Raw genomic sequence first — 10,923 nt, forward strand, 5'->3', positions numbered from 1 at the left:
TGGATATATTCCCATGAGGAATATATGTTTCTTTTCACAGACATCTTTAAATTCGTTGGACAAGATAACAACTCTGGAAAGTTTCTCTTCCTGGTTAAAAAACAGAATCAAAATTTTAAAGATTTAGATATTGGCTAAAAGAGATATTGCAAATTGCAAGACTTGTCTGATGGAGGAAGTAAATGGTCTCCAAATCTAAGAGGCTGGCTGAAAGGCTCTCCACACCTAATTAGTAGGATTACAGACACTGAAGACTGCAAATTTGCATTTCCACCAGAATACCTTGTGGATTCTTATACACGGGTCAGGTCGGCTAACGTTTAGCATGCCTCATTTAAAACTCCTATTTTGCAGTGTCCTAGTCTTCAAGTAAAATATACAACGCCACATAGCAGAGGATGGTTTCGATCCATCGACCTCTGGGTTATGGGCCCAGCACGCTTCCGCTGCGCCACTCTGCTGTCGCGACAGCACTCTTGTCATGGATGTATTAAAGGCTACAATTTCTGGCATCTTCCTAACTTTAAATGACTTCTTGTCTTTTGCCAAATTATCCTGGAGAATGAGAAGTGCACACTGGCCAGCCATATGGGGCTGCACGCCACTTCTAAACACCAGCAGTTTAGAATTCTTCCTCGATAAATTCGAATCAGCTAAGGTTGAAGTTCTCCGGAGTTCCGACGGAAGCATGTTTCGAGTTACTGGAAAAATAAGTGCAGGCTAATTGGCATAATTTATAAAGGTGAAATTATAAATGCTTGGGCAAATTTCAGCCATTCCTGGATACCAGAGGGAGTCGTTATTACTTCCAGACATTTTTTACTTGCGATTTTCATCGAAAATGTTCAGTGGAAAAAAAAAAAAAAACTACAGTTGCATCGAGGGGGAACCGAAACTGAATCTCCCTCTCGGCACGTGAGAATTCTACCACTCAACTACTGGTGCTAAAAGTAATTGCATGGGTTTGTTTTCTTTCTTATCTATCATATCGTCCTTTAAAAAGTGACAATGTATGTTCTCTGTCTATAATGTTTTAAAAATCCAATCAAATATTATGTCTAAATATTCTGAGTAAACCTTTGAACATAGAAGTAAACAGAAAGTCTGCTGATACTTGACCCTTGGAGACTTTCGAAGTGAAAAAGACACTCAAGCCTGTAATCCCAGCATTTTGGGAGGCCGAGGCGGGTGGATAGCTTGAGGTCAGGAGTTCGAGACCAGCCTGCCCAACACGGTGACACCCTGTCTCTATTAAAAATACAAAAATTAGCCGGGCGTGGTGGGTGGCGCGCGCCTGTAATCCCAGCTACTCGGGAGGCTGAAGCACGAGAATCGCTTGAACCCGGAAGGAGGAGGTTGCAGTGAGCGGAGATGGCCCATCAAATGCACTCCAGCCTGGGTGACAAAAGAGAAAGGGGAGGGGAGGGGAGGGGAGAGAGAAAGTTTGAGTTTCGGGAAGGAAATCAAGCTCATCCACTTGGCTGTTGAGTGGAAGCCTCAGTTATGGCCTTTTTTTTTTTTTGAGACTGAGTCTTGCTCTGTCGCCTGGGTTAGAGTGCAGTGGCACCATCTCGGCTCACTGCAACCTCCACCTCCCGGGTTCAAGTGATTCTCCTGTCTCAGCCTCCCAAGTAGCTAGGATTACAGGTGCATGCCACCATGCCCGGGTAATTTTTATATTTTTAGTAGAAATGGGATTTCACCATGTTGGCCAGGCTGGTCTGGAACTCCTGACCTCAGGCGATGTGACCGGCAAAGTGCAGGAATTGCAGATGTGAGCCACGGTGCCTGGCTGGGAGTTTATTTTTGTAATGGGGTACACGGAAAAGGCTGGGAAATTATGGCCAGACCAACCCAAAATCACAAAGTTTTCCAGAGCTTATATACCTTCTAAGCTATATGTCTACATGTAAGTGTGCATGCATTTAAAGACATACTCTTGGCATGCATTTAAAGACATACGAAGCTATATGTCTACATGTAAATGTGCATGCATTTAAAGACACATAGCCTTTGTATAAGGGCACTGGCTTTTTTTTTTTTTTTTTTTTCTTTTAATATTTAACTTAACCACTCAGTCAGTGCTGACACTGTTGTCATGGAGGCCTGCCTGTTCAGCCATTAGGGAGACCTGGCCTGCCACTCTATGTCTGCTGTGTCAGACGAAAACGATACTCTCCTTGATCAAACTCTAGTCAGGCTCTTCTGTACGTTCTTCTCAACCAAGCCTCAACCTTGACCTTTAAAAACTAAAGACACTAACATGATTTCTAACAGCTCAAGACCACATCCCTAGGATGACTGTAGTCCCCTTTAAAGTGCCTGCTGGAGAAAAATCAAGACTGCCAAAAGAATGTACTGTCTTTCCAAACAACACCTGAAGATAAAGCCCGTCACCCACTTCTGTGGGAAGGTAGGAGCTTAACTTCTGTCAGCACCAGTTAGCAAACGTAGATGGGTTTCATATGAACTAATCTCCTCTTTCTGATTTTTGTAATTTTTCACTCCACTGAGCACTGCTCACCCCCTTTTCTGTTCCTTCATTTTGTCTTTAAAATGCTCAGTCACAGGCTGGGCGCAGTGGCTCATGCCTGTAATCCCAGCACATTGGGAGGCCAAGGCGGGCGGATTACCTGAGGTCAGGAGTTCGAGACCAGCCTAGCCAACATGGTGAAAACCTGTCTGTACTAAAAATACAAAAATTAGCCGGGCGTGGTGGCAGGTGCCTGTAATCCCAGCTACTTAGGAGGCTGAGGCAGGAGAATCCCTTGAACCTGGGAGGTGGAAGTTGCAATGAGCCGAGATTGCACCATTGCACTCCAGCCTGGGCAATAAGAGCAAGATTTCATCTCAAGAAAAAAGAAAAAAAAAATACTCAGTCACTTCTGCACAAATTTAAGTTGAGTTCATTTCATGCTCTACTCTTCTTTATTGGAATATTGTATGGATTAAAATCTGTACTGGGTACAGGGGTCTCAGGATCAAGTGGCATCTCTTGATCTGCTGAAAAGCTAAATCTCAGAAACGTCTCAAATGCCAGGTTTTCATTTTGTTTTTATTTTTTGAGATGCAGTTTCACTCTTGTTGCCCAGGCTGGAGTGCAGTGGCGTGGTGTCAGCGCACTGCAACCTCCGCCTCCGGGTTCAAATGATTCTCCTGCCTCAGGCCTCCCAAATAGCTGGGATTACAGGCGCCACCACGCCCGGTTAATTTTTTGTATTTTTAGTAGAGACGGGGTTTCATCATGTTGGCCAGATTGGTCTCGAACTCCTGACCTTGGGTGATCCACCCACCTCGGCCTCCCAAAGTGCAGGGATTGTAGGCATAAGCCACCGCTCTTGGCCGGGAAGTTATAAATCTTGCAACCCCCAGTTAGTGACCCTGGGGCAGTAAAAAACTTATAGAAAAACAAGCTAAGCAATGGCAGGTTATTGTCTATGCCTATTCTTGAGCAAAGTTCAGGACCCTACCATAATTCTTACCTATTCTTGTGAATGCAGCTTCAATCTCCACAAAAGAAGGTGGAGGCCAGTTTTCCTTGCCTCAAAGTGTATCTGTAAACTGAATTCCTCTTGTAATTCTCTTGGCCTCTGCCCTAAAATAAGCAAAAAAACAAAACAAACAAACAAAACAATTTAGCTTATGAAGTGTAGAAGCAAGATGGAGTCAGTCATGTTAGATTTCTGTCATTACTTATAATTCTGCCAAGGTGGCATCAGTGTGAGCAAATAAATTTCTGTCATTTAAGCCTCCCAGTATATGGTACTTGTTATGGCAGCCCTAGCAAACCAATACAATTACTAACCGTGAAATCTGGAGCAATAAAATAATTACTGTGCAATAATAGTATAGAACTTTAACAGAACTCTAATTATACACCTTTTAGGAATACAGTAAAATAGAAAATGCTTGCTTCCTTAAAAAAAAAAAAAATGACAAGTGGACAGGGCGCAGTGGCTCATGCCTGTAATCGCAGCACTTTGGGAGGCCGAGGCAGGCAGATCACCTGAGGTCAGGAATTCGAGACCAGCCTGGCCAACATAGTGAAACCCTATCTCTACTAAAAATACAAAAATTAGCTGGGCATGGTGGTGCATGCCTGTAGTCCCAGCTAGTCGGGAAGCTGAGGCAGGAGGATTGCTTGAACCTGAGAGGCAGAGGTTGCAGGGAGCCAAGATCCCGCCACTGCACCCCAAGCCTGGGCGCCAAAAAAAAAAAAAAAAGGTTTATGTCAATATCCTTGGCAAGAGATAATAAATGGAAGCAAATAGGCCACTGTAATAATTGAGAGAAGTGAATAAATGGGATATGAAATATGAGGAGATAAAACTCAGCACAACTTGGGACTCCAAGCGAAGAAGAGGTAATGTCCAGGATGGCTGCAAGTTCCTGACTCCAGGTCGAGTGGGGATGAAACTGAGAAGGCATGAAGTGTTGCAGGCAGATAAGCAAAGGAAGAGTCAGGAAGCAAAGAGGGCAGGGCATGAGCATGGAAAAAGCGCCAACTTTTAGGGGGTTACGTGTAGGAAAAGTTATCTAATGCCAGAAGAGAGCGTTTAATCTCCCTTTGAAGAGGTGGCCAAAGATAGACTGTCCACGATGTGAATTCATTTTAGAGTCATAACAGCAAGCCAAGGGCAAAAGAGACAGATCTCACTCATCTGTGAATGCAGAAAACAAAACGTGTCCTTTCTGTCAATGTCTTGAGTTCTTTATCTCGCGTTGACTAAGTATATCTAAGTATATCTCAGTTCAGATCATTTTGCCCCCTTCCAAAACACAACCACCCCTGACCCCGACGTGATTTGAACACGCAACCTTCTGATCTGGAGTCAGACGCGCTACCGTTGCGCCACGAGGTCACTGGAGCGTCAGCTTTTCGTTTTCAAGTAAGAATCTAATCTTATCTTCCTCCCAATTTCATTATTTGATTTGATCTCTTTTCACAGTTTCGCTAAGGCTTTGTTGAGAAAAATAAGGGAGTGTCCGGATTAAACATTAACCCCAAACCCAAATAAATGCTCCATATATGAAAAACAGTTGTTTCTCAAGTTCAAGTTTAGATTTGCGGTGAAACAGTAATAAGAACGGTTATGAAGTTTGTAGTACCACTTTCTGTAAATGCGCTAGACGACTCCCTCTTCAGGAAGAGAATTCCAGGCTTGCACTGCCCCGCAGGACCTGGCCTAGCTAGCACTTACTTCACTCAAACCTATGCGCACACCCGCCCCATCCTCAACCTACTGGGATTCAAAATCCTAACATGAATAATATCTCTTGCCTAAAGGCTCACTTCTCAGTCCAAATCCACGGGCCCTCTGGTCTCTATTGTGTACACGAGCCATTCAGTTCACAAAAATAACCCAAAACAAGCCGCTAACATTTACTGAACTCACTGTTTTCCTCTAGCCTCGTGGATTAACTTCCTCCAGCCTAGCTATTCTCAAAAAGCGCCTCAGGGTCGGAAGCAGCAGGGAAGCTAGGAAAAGCGGAACCTCACGCCTACTGAATCAGAAACTGGGCGTGGGTCCCACCAGTCTGTTTTAACTAGCCTTCCAGGAGATTGGGATGTAGGAAAAAGTTTGAGAATGACTGTTCCAGCCTAGAAACCCGATATTTTGCTCTTTCAAGAAAATAAGGCCGGGCGCGTTGGCTCTGGGAGGCCGAGGCGGGCGGATCACCTGAGGTCGGGAGTTCAAGACCAGCCTGACCGATATGGAGAAACCCCCCCCTCTCTACTAAAAATACAAAATTAGCCGGGCGTGGTGGCGCATGCCTGTAATCCCAGCTACTCGGGAGGCTGAGGCAGGAGAATCGCTTGAACCCAGGAGGCAGGGGTTGCGGTGAGCCGAGATCGTGCCACTCACTGCACTCCAGACTGGGCAATAAGTGCGAAACTCCGTCTCAAAAAAAAAAAAAAAAAGAAGAAGAAGAAGAAAAGAAAAGAAAAAAAGAAAAGAAACGTCCAGCCTTCTAAAATGGAGGAAGGACAGTGTATTAGTTAACTGTGCTCCTGTAACAAATACTACAGACTGGGTGGCTTAGACAACAGAAATCACTTTCTCACATTTCTGGACACTAGCAGTCCGAGATCAAAGAACTTACCTGTTTGATTTTTTTTTCTCCCCTGAGGCCTTTTTTGTTGGCTTGCAGGTGACTATCTTCTCCCTCTACCTTTAAATGATTTTTTCTTTGTGTGTCCGTGTTCTAATCTCTTCCTATAAGGACACCTGCCCTTATGATTAGGGCCCTACTTTCATGATCTCAAATTACCTTAATTATCCCCTTTAAAGACCCTATCTCCAAATACTGTCACATTCTTTTTCCCTTTATTTATTTATTTACTTATTGATAAACATTATTTCATTCTATTTCCCCATTTCGCAGATGAAATACTGTCACATTATGAAGTACTAGAGATTAGGGCTTCAACATATGAACTTGGGGGTTTGGAGGAAGGCTAAATTCAGTTCACACAGGTAGTTTCCAGACGAAGCTGTACTGACAATTTCCGAGCCTGGCATAGGGAAAAGGGATATAAATGGGGGCTCCGTGGTGAAAATCTACTGTCTCTTTGCTTTTCCCACTCCTGGTTTAGGATTTAGCTTTCTCAAGGCTCTCAAAATCAGCGACTCCTCAATTAGCTTTCCAGATGACAAACTTTTGTTTCTGTTATCTCCTCTCCCTATTTGGATGTATATTTTAGTGTTGTTTGAGTGAGATTTGCGGAGTATGCAGAAGTAAATTCTTGTGTTTAACCCGCAGTCTTTACCTGGAAGCATTGTAAGGCAGTGGTGGTTCCCTGCCTGTGGAAAGCAGTCTGGTTCTGCCTTCGCCTCTCCAGCTCTCAACTCAAGCATTCCAAATGCTGGCATTGTCCAGAAAAATCTAACAGGTTTATTTATAATTATTATAAAGTTGAACCGCTGAAACTTGTTCACTGAAACATCTTAACTTGCATTAATGCTGCACGTTTCCGCATTTATATTAAAAAGTCACACCCAAATGAAAATGGAAAAACTGCAAATATCTGATTTCTGTCCCCTATTTTTCCACTCGAATCATACACTTAGGTACCTTTTGACCCCATGGGAAAAAAAATAACGTTCAGAACTACCAATAACAGGAAGAAGAGAATTTTTTCTAATGAAATGTTTCCCATCGTGATGGATTCGTAAGCACGTTCTCCACGTATGCGGCGTGCTAGCTGGATGTCTTTTGGCATAATTGTTACACGTTTGGCATGGATAGCACACAGGTTGGTGTCTTCAAAAAGGCCAACCAGATAGGCCTCACTTGCCTCCTGCAAAGCACCTATAGCTGCTCTCTGGAAGCGCAGATCTGTTTTAAAAGTCCTGAGCAATTTCTCGCACCAGACGCTGGAAGGGAAGTTTGCAAATCATAACTTCACGGAGTGCCACTGTACCAGGCCTGTAGCGATGAGGTTTCTTCACCCCTCCAGTAGTGGGCGCACTCTTGCGAGCGGCTTTTGTAGGCCAGTTGCTTCCTGGGTGCTTTACCACCGGTGGATCTGCCGGTGGATTTGCGGGCAGTCGGCTTTGTACGAGCCATGGTATAGAGACCTCCTTACTTACCCCCCTTCTCCTTTGGCTGGAGCTTGGCGAGCGAGAGGCCGCGCTGAGCTGGCGTTAGAGAGCTACGGCAGCAAGGCGGCGGCTGCGAACACAATTGCAGTAATTTTTTTTTTTTTAGAGTCGCGCACCGTCGCCCCGGCTGGAGTCTGGAGTGGGCACGATCTCGGATTACTGCAACCTCCGCCTCCGCCTCCGCCTCCGCCTCCGCCTCCGCCTCCGCCTCCGCCTCCGCCTCCGCCTCCGCCTCCGCCTCCGCCTCCGCCTCCTGGGTTTTCAATCCATTCTCCTGGCTCAGCCTCCCGAGTAGCTGGGATTACAGGCGCCCGCCACCACGTCCTGCTAATTTTTGTATTTTTAGAAGAGACGGGGTTTCACAGTGTTGGCCAGGCTGGTCTCGAACTCCCGACCTGGTGATTCGCCTATCTCGGCCTCACAAAGTGCTGGGATTACACGCGTGAGCCACCGCGCCCGGCCAATTGCGGTACTTGTTTTTTTGTTGTTGTTTGTTTGTTTGTTTGTTTGTTTTTTAACCATTAAACTTTGTCTCTCCCCAACCAGGATGTTTTTTTCAGGGGTTGGAAAATCCTTGGTTTACAACAGTGATTTCACTAAGTACATTTACAGCTCATGGGGAGGAGATTATTTTCTGTCAAAAAATTGATGCGCTTCCTAGCCCGAGACCACGTGGCCTAATGGATAAGGCGTCTGACTTCGGATCAGAAGATTGAGGGTTCGAATCCCTCCGTGGTTATTTGGGGGCCTGACTGCTTTGGTCTTATTTTCCGTCCTCAAAGCTGGTAATCAGAAATGTACTCTTTCCACTTACTTCACTAAATTATCGTAATTGTAGATCCCTTCCTACAATCCCTTTGCCTTTGCCCTGTACTTAGCCGCCCCGTGTCTGTTTACCCTCTCTCTCTCCACCATAACTCCATACAGTTCATCTTCTGGGCCAGCGCTACTCAAAATTTGGTCCAGTCGCTGAACCAGTAACATCACCTGGGAGCTTCTTAAAAATAACAGCTTTCGAGGTCGACCTCCCTCGCTAGTCCGCACTACACTTGACCTACTTAGAATCGTGTGTTAACCCAGTGGTTCGGTTGCACGCTCTAGTATGAGAACCATTTATAGACCTTACAGGCTGTAGAATGCACTCTAGACCATAACGCACAAACACGTCAGACCCAATTACAATTTAGCGCCAACCTACGTGAGTTTCAAGGCCGTTACGACAGGGGTAATGTGAAGCTGCCATGGGAACCTCTTGGAAAGACTGGGGTACGAAAGAAGGCAGAAAAGAGGTCCACACGTTTGACAAAAGTGTCTTCTAACAAATACAGAAGACTGGTAGAATTAGAAGAATCACCATTTGCAAACCTTAGAAAAATAATAGACCAAAGCAACGAATGAGCTTAACGACCTTAAAACCATTAGGAAAAGGTAGTTGGGAAATAATATATGCTCATGGTGTTAAGGGCCACCCCAACATTACTTGTCAATTGCGAAGGGAGAAATAAAGAACCCTGGGGGGCACCACTCGGTCTCCACCATCAGCAGGATATCCCAACAAGTGCCTCCTGATGTGAAGCTAGTACAGTGTAAAGAACAGCGTCTGGGCAAAAATGTTTAACCTAAATCTAATCACTCAAATTAATCACAAGAGCAATCATTTAGATTTATCTTCTAATTTAAAAGGAGCAAAAATAAATTAAAAGATGCCATAAGGAAATAATGAGACAAATCCAGAATGTAGGACATTCTATGAGACAATTAGACCTTTTTTCTTACTTTGTTTTGTTTTGAGACAGGGTCTCGCTCTGTCGCCCAGGCTGGAGTGCAGTGGTGAAATCACAGCTCACTGCAGCCTCGATCTCCGGTGCTCAAGTGATCCTCACCTCAGCCTCCCTAGTAGCTGAGACCACAGGCACACACCACCCGGCCTGATTAATTATTTTTCTATTTTTTGTAGAGACCGATCTCCCTGTGTTGCCCAGGCCGGGGGAAGAAAGGGAGGCAGGCAGGAAGGCAGGAAGGCAGGAAGGAAGAGATTAAAAGATGTCATGAGGAAATAATAAACAGCTGGGAGACTGTTCTAATGTGAAAGAACGTAAGGAAACGTAAAAACTGACTCTAAAAATATATTAGATAAATTCAAATAAATGCTTAGATGTTTTTATTCACTTATTTAGAGTTTCTTTCGGTCGCCCAGGCTGGAATGCAGTGGCGCGATCACTGTAACCTCCTGAGCTCAAGCCATCCTCCCGCCTAAAATTCCGGAGTAGCTGGGATTACAGGAGCGCGCCACCAGGCCAGGCTGATTTTTTAAAATCTGTTTTGTACAGAGGCACAAGAGAAGAGCTTGTTTTGTTACCGGTGCTCCCAAACCCTGGGGTCAAGAAATCCTCCCGCCTCAGCATTCCCAAATGTTACAGGCGTGAGCCACTGCACCCAACCAGATATGAGATATTTTTAAAGAAATGCTTGATTTTTTTAAGTTTTGTTAATGATATTGTAGTTAAATAAAAGATGTATGTTTAGGCGACACATGTTTATGGATTTTGTTGTGATATATCATAATGTCTGCAAGTGAATTTCATATGATTCAGCAGAAATAGGTAGATGAGACTAAGACGGCAAAATGTTAATTATTGAATGTGGGTGATGAGTATTCAGATAATTGCCTATTCTTTCACATTCTTTATATGTTTGAAAGTTTTTACAATAAAAAATTTAATTTTTCAAGAAGGCTTGACAGAAGCTGTGCTATTTTTAAAAAGGCCATGAAGGATGAGCACTGGGGCTCCAAGCAAACATGGCAGAGGTCAGGGTAAAGAAACCCTCACCATCTGAGATAGGGCTGGTCCTTTCACGTCTCAGTAGTTCCAGGCTCCCTTGACAGAGTGACCAGAAGAGGAGCTGAAAAGGTCGGACAGATGCAGAAGATGAAGGCCTCCCATGTCATCGGCAATCTTCTCGCTAGGCCACAAGGTACCTTAAAGGCATTAAATGAGGTAAGGGACACAGTCAGAAACACATTCTATGTTAGTGCTAACTTAGCTCTACCTACATAATCTGCCCTCAACTACATTACTGGTGTTCTCTCTCATCACTGCCCTTCCCAGTACTCCTCCAAAAAGCAATGTTTCAACTATAGGGAATTTTCTTCAGTTTCTCCCATATTCCATGAGGTTTAGGTTTGGAACACCACCTTACCCCATTTTCTCACCCAACGCCAATTTGTCTCATTTTAACACATCCTTCAGATCCAGATCTGAGCTTAAGTATAATGAATTCCAAAAATACTTATTAGGCACCTATGGAGGACTCA

At 44.4% G+C, this 10,923-nt stretch overlaps 1 long non-coding RNA gene, 3 other non-coding genes and 1 pseudogene across 6 annotated transcripts in view; 1 reads left to right on the top strand and 4 right to left on the bottom strand.

Moving 5' to 3' along the window:
• Window positions 1–185: 185 nt before the first annotated feature.
• Window positions 186–10,923, bottom strand: part of LOC126953556 (uncharacterized) — a 17,475-nt gene continuing 6,737 nt past the window's right edge. Inside the window, exons 3-5 of one of the 2 annotated variants that reach the window (XR_007725245.1) lie at window positions 10,439–10,587; window positions 3,483–3,595; window positions 186–701 (exon numbers count right to left, since the gene is read on the bottom strand). This is a non-coding gene — a long non-coding RNA (uncharacterized LOC126953556). Of the gene's footprint in view, window positions 702–3,482; window positions 3,596–10,277; window positions 10,588–10,923 lie in introns of those variants that run through there. The other variant, XR_007725244.1, reaches the window with a different exon arrangement.
• TRNAM-CAU (transfer RNA methionine (anticodon CAU)) lies at window positions 390–461 on the bottom strand. Its single transcript has one exon. It is a non-coding gene; the product is annotated as a tRNA-Met (tRNA).
• Window positions 4,791–4,862, bottom strand: TRNAW-CCA (transfer RNA tryptophan (anticodon CCA)). The gene has a single exon. It is a non-coding gene; the product is annotated as a tRNA-Trp (tRNA).
• LOC126953511 (histone H3.3 type 1-like) lies at window positions 6,040–7,601 on the bottom strand (annotated as a pseudogene). Its single transcript, XR_007725241.1, has one exon. The product of XR_007725241.1 is annotated as a histone H3.3 type 1-like (transcript).
• Window positions 8,274–8,346, top strand: TRNAR-UCG (transfer RNA arginine (anticodon UCG)). The gene has a single exon. It is a non-coding gene; the product is annotated as a tRNA-Arg (tRNA).

Source organism: Macaca thibetana, chromosome 4, assembly GCF_024542745.1.
Source record: "Macaca thibetana thibetana isolate TM-01 chromosome 4, ASM2454274v1, whole genome shotgun sequence".
Lineage (NCBI taxonomy): Eukaryota > Metazoa > Chordata > Mammalia > Primates > Cercopithecidae > Macaca > Macaca thibetana.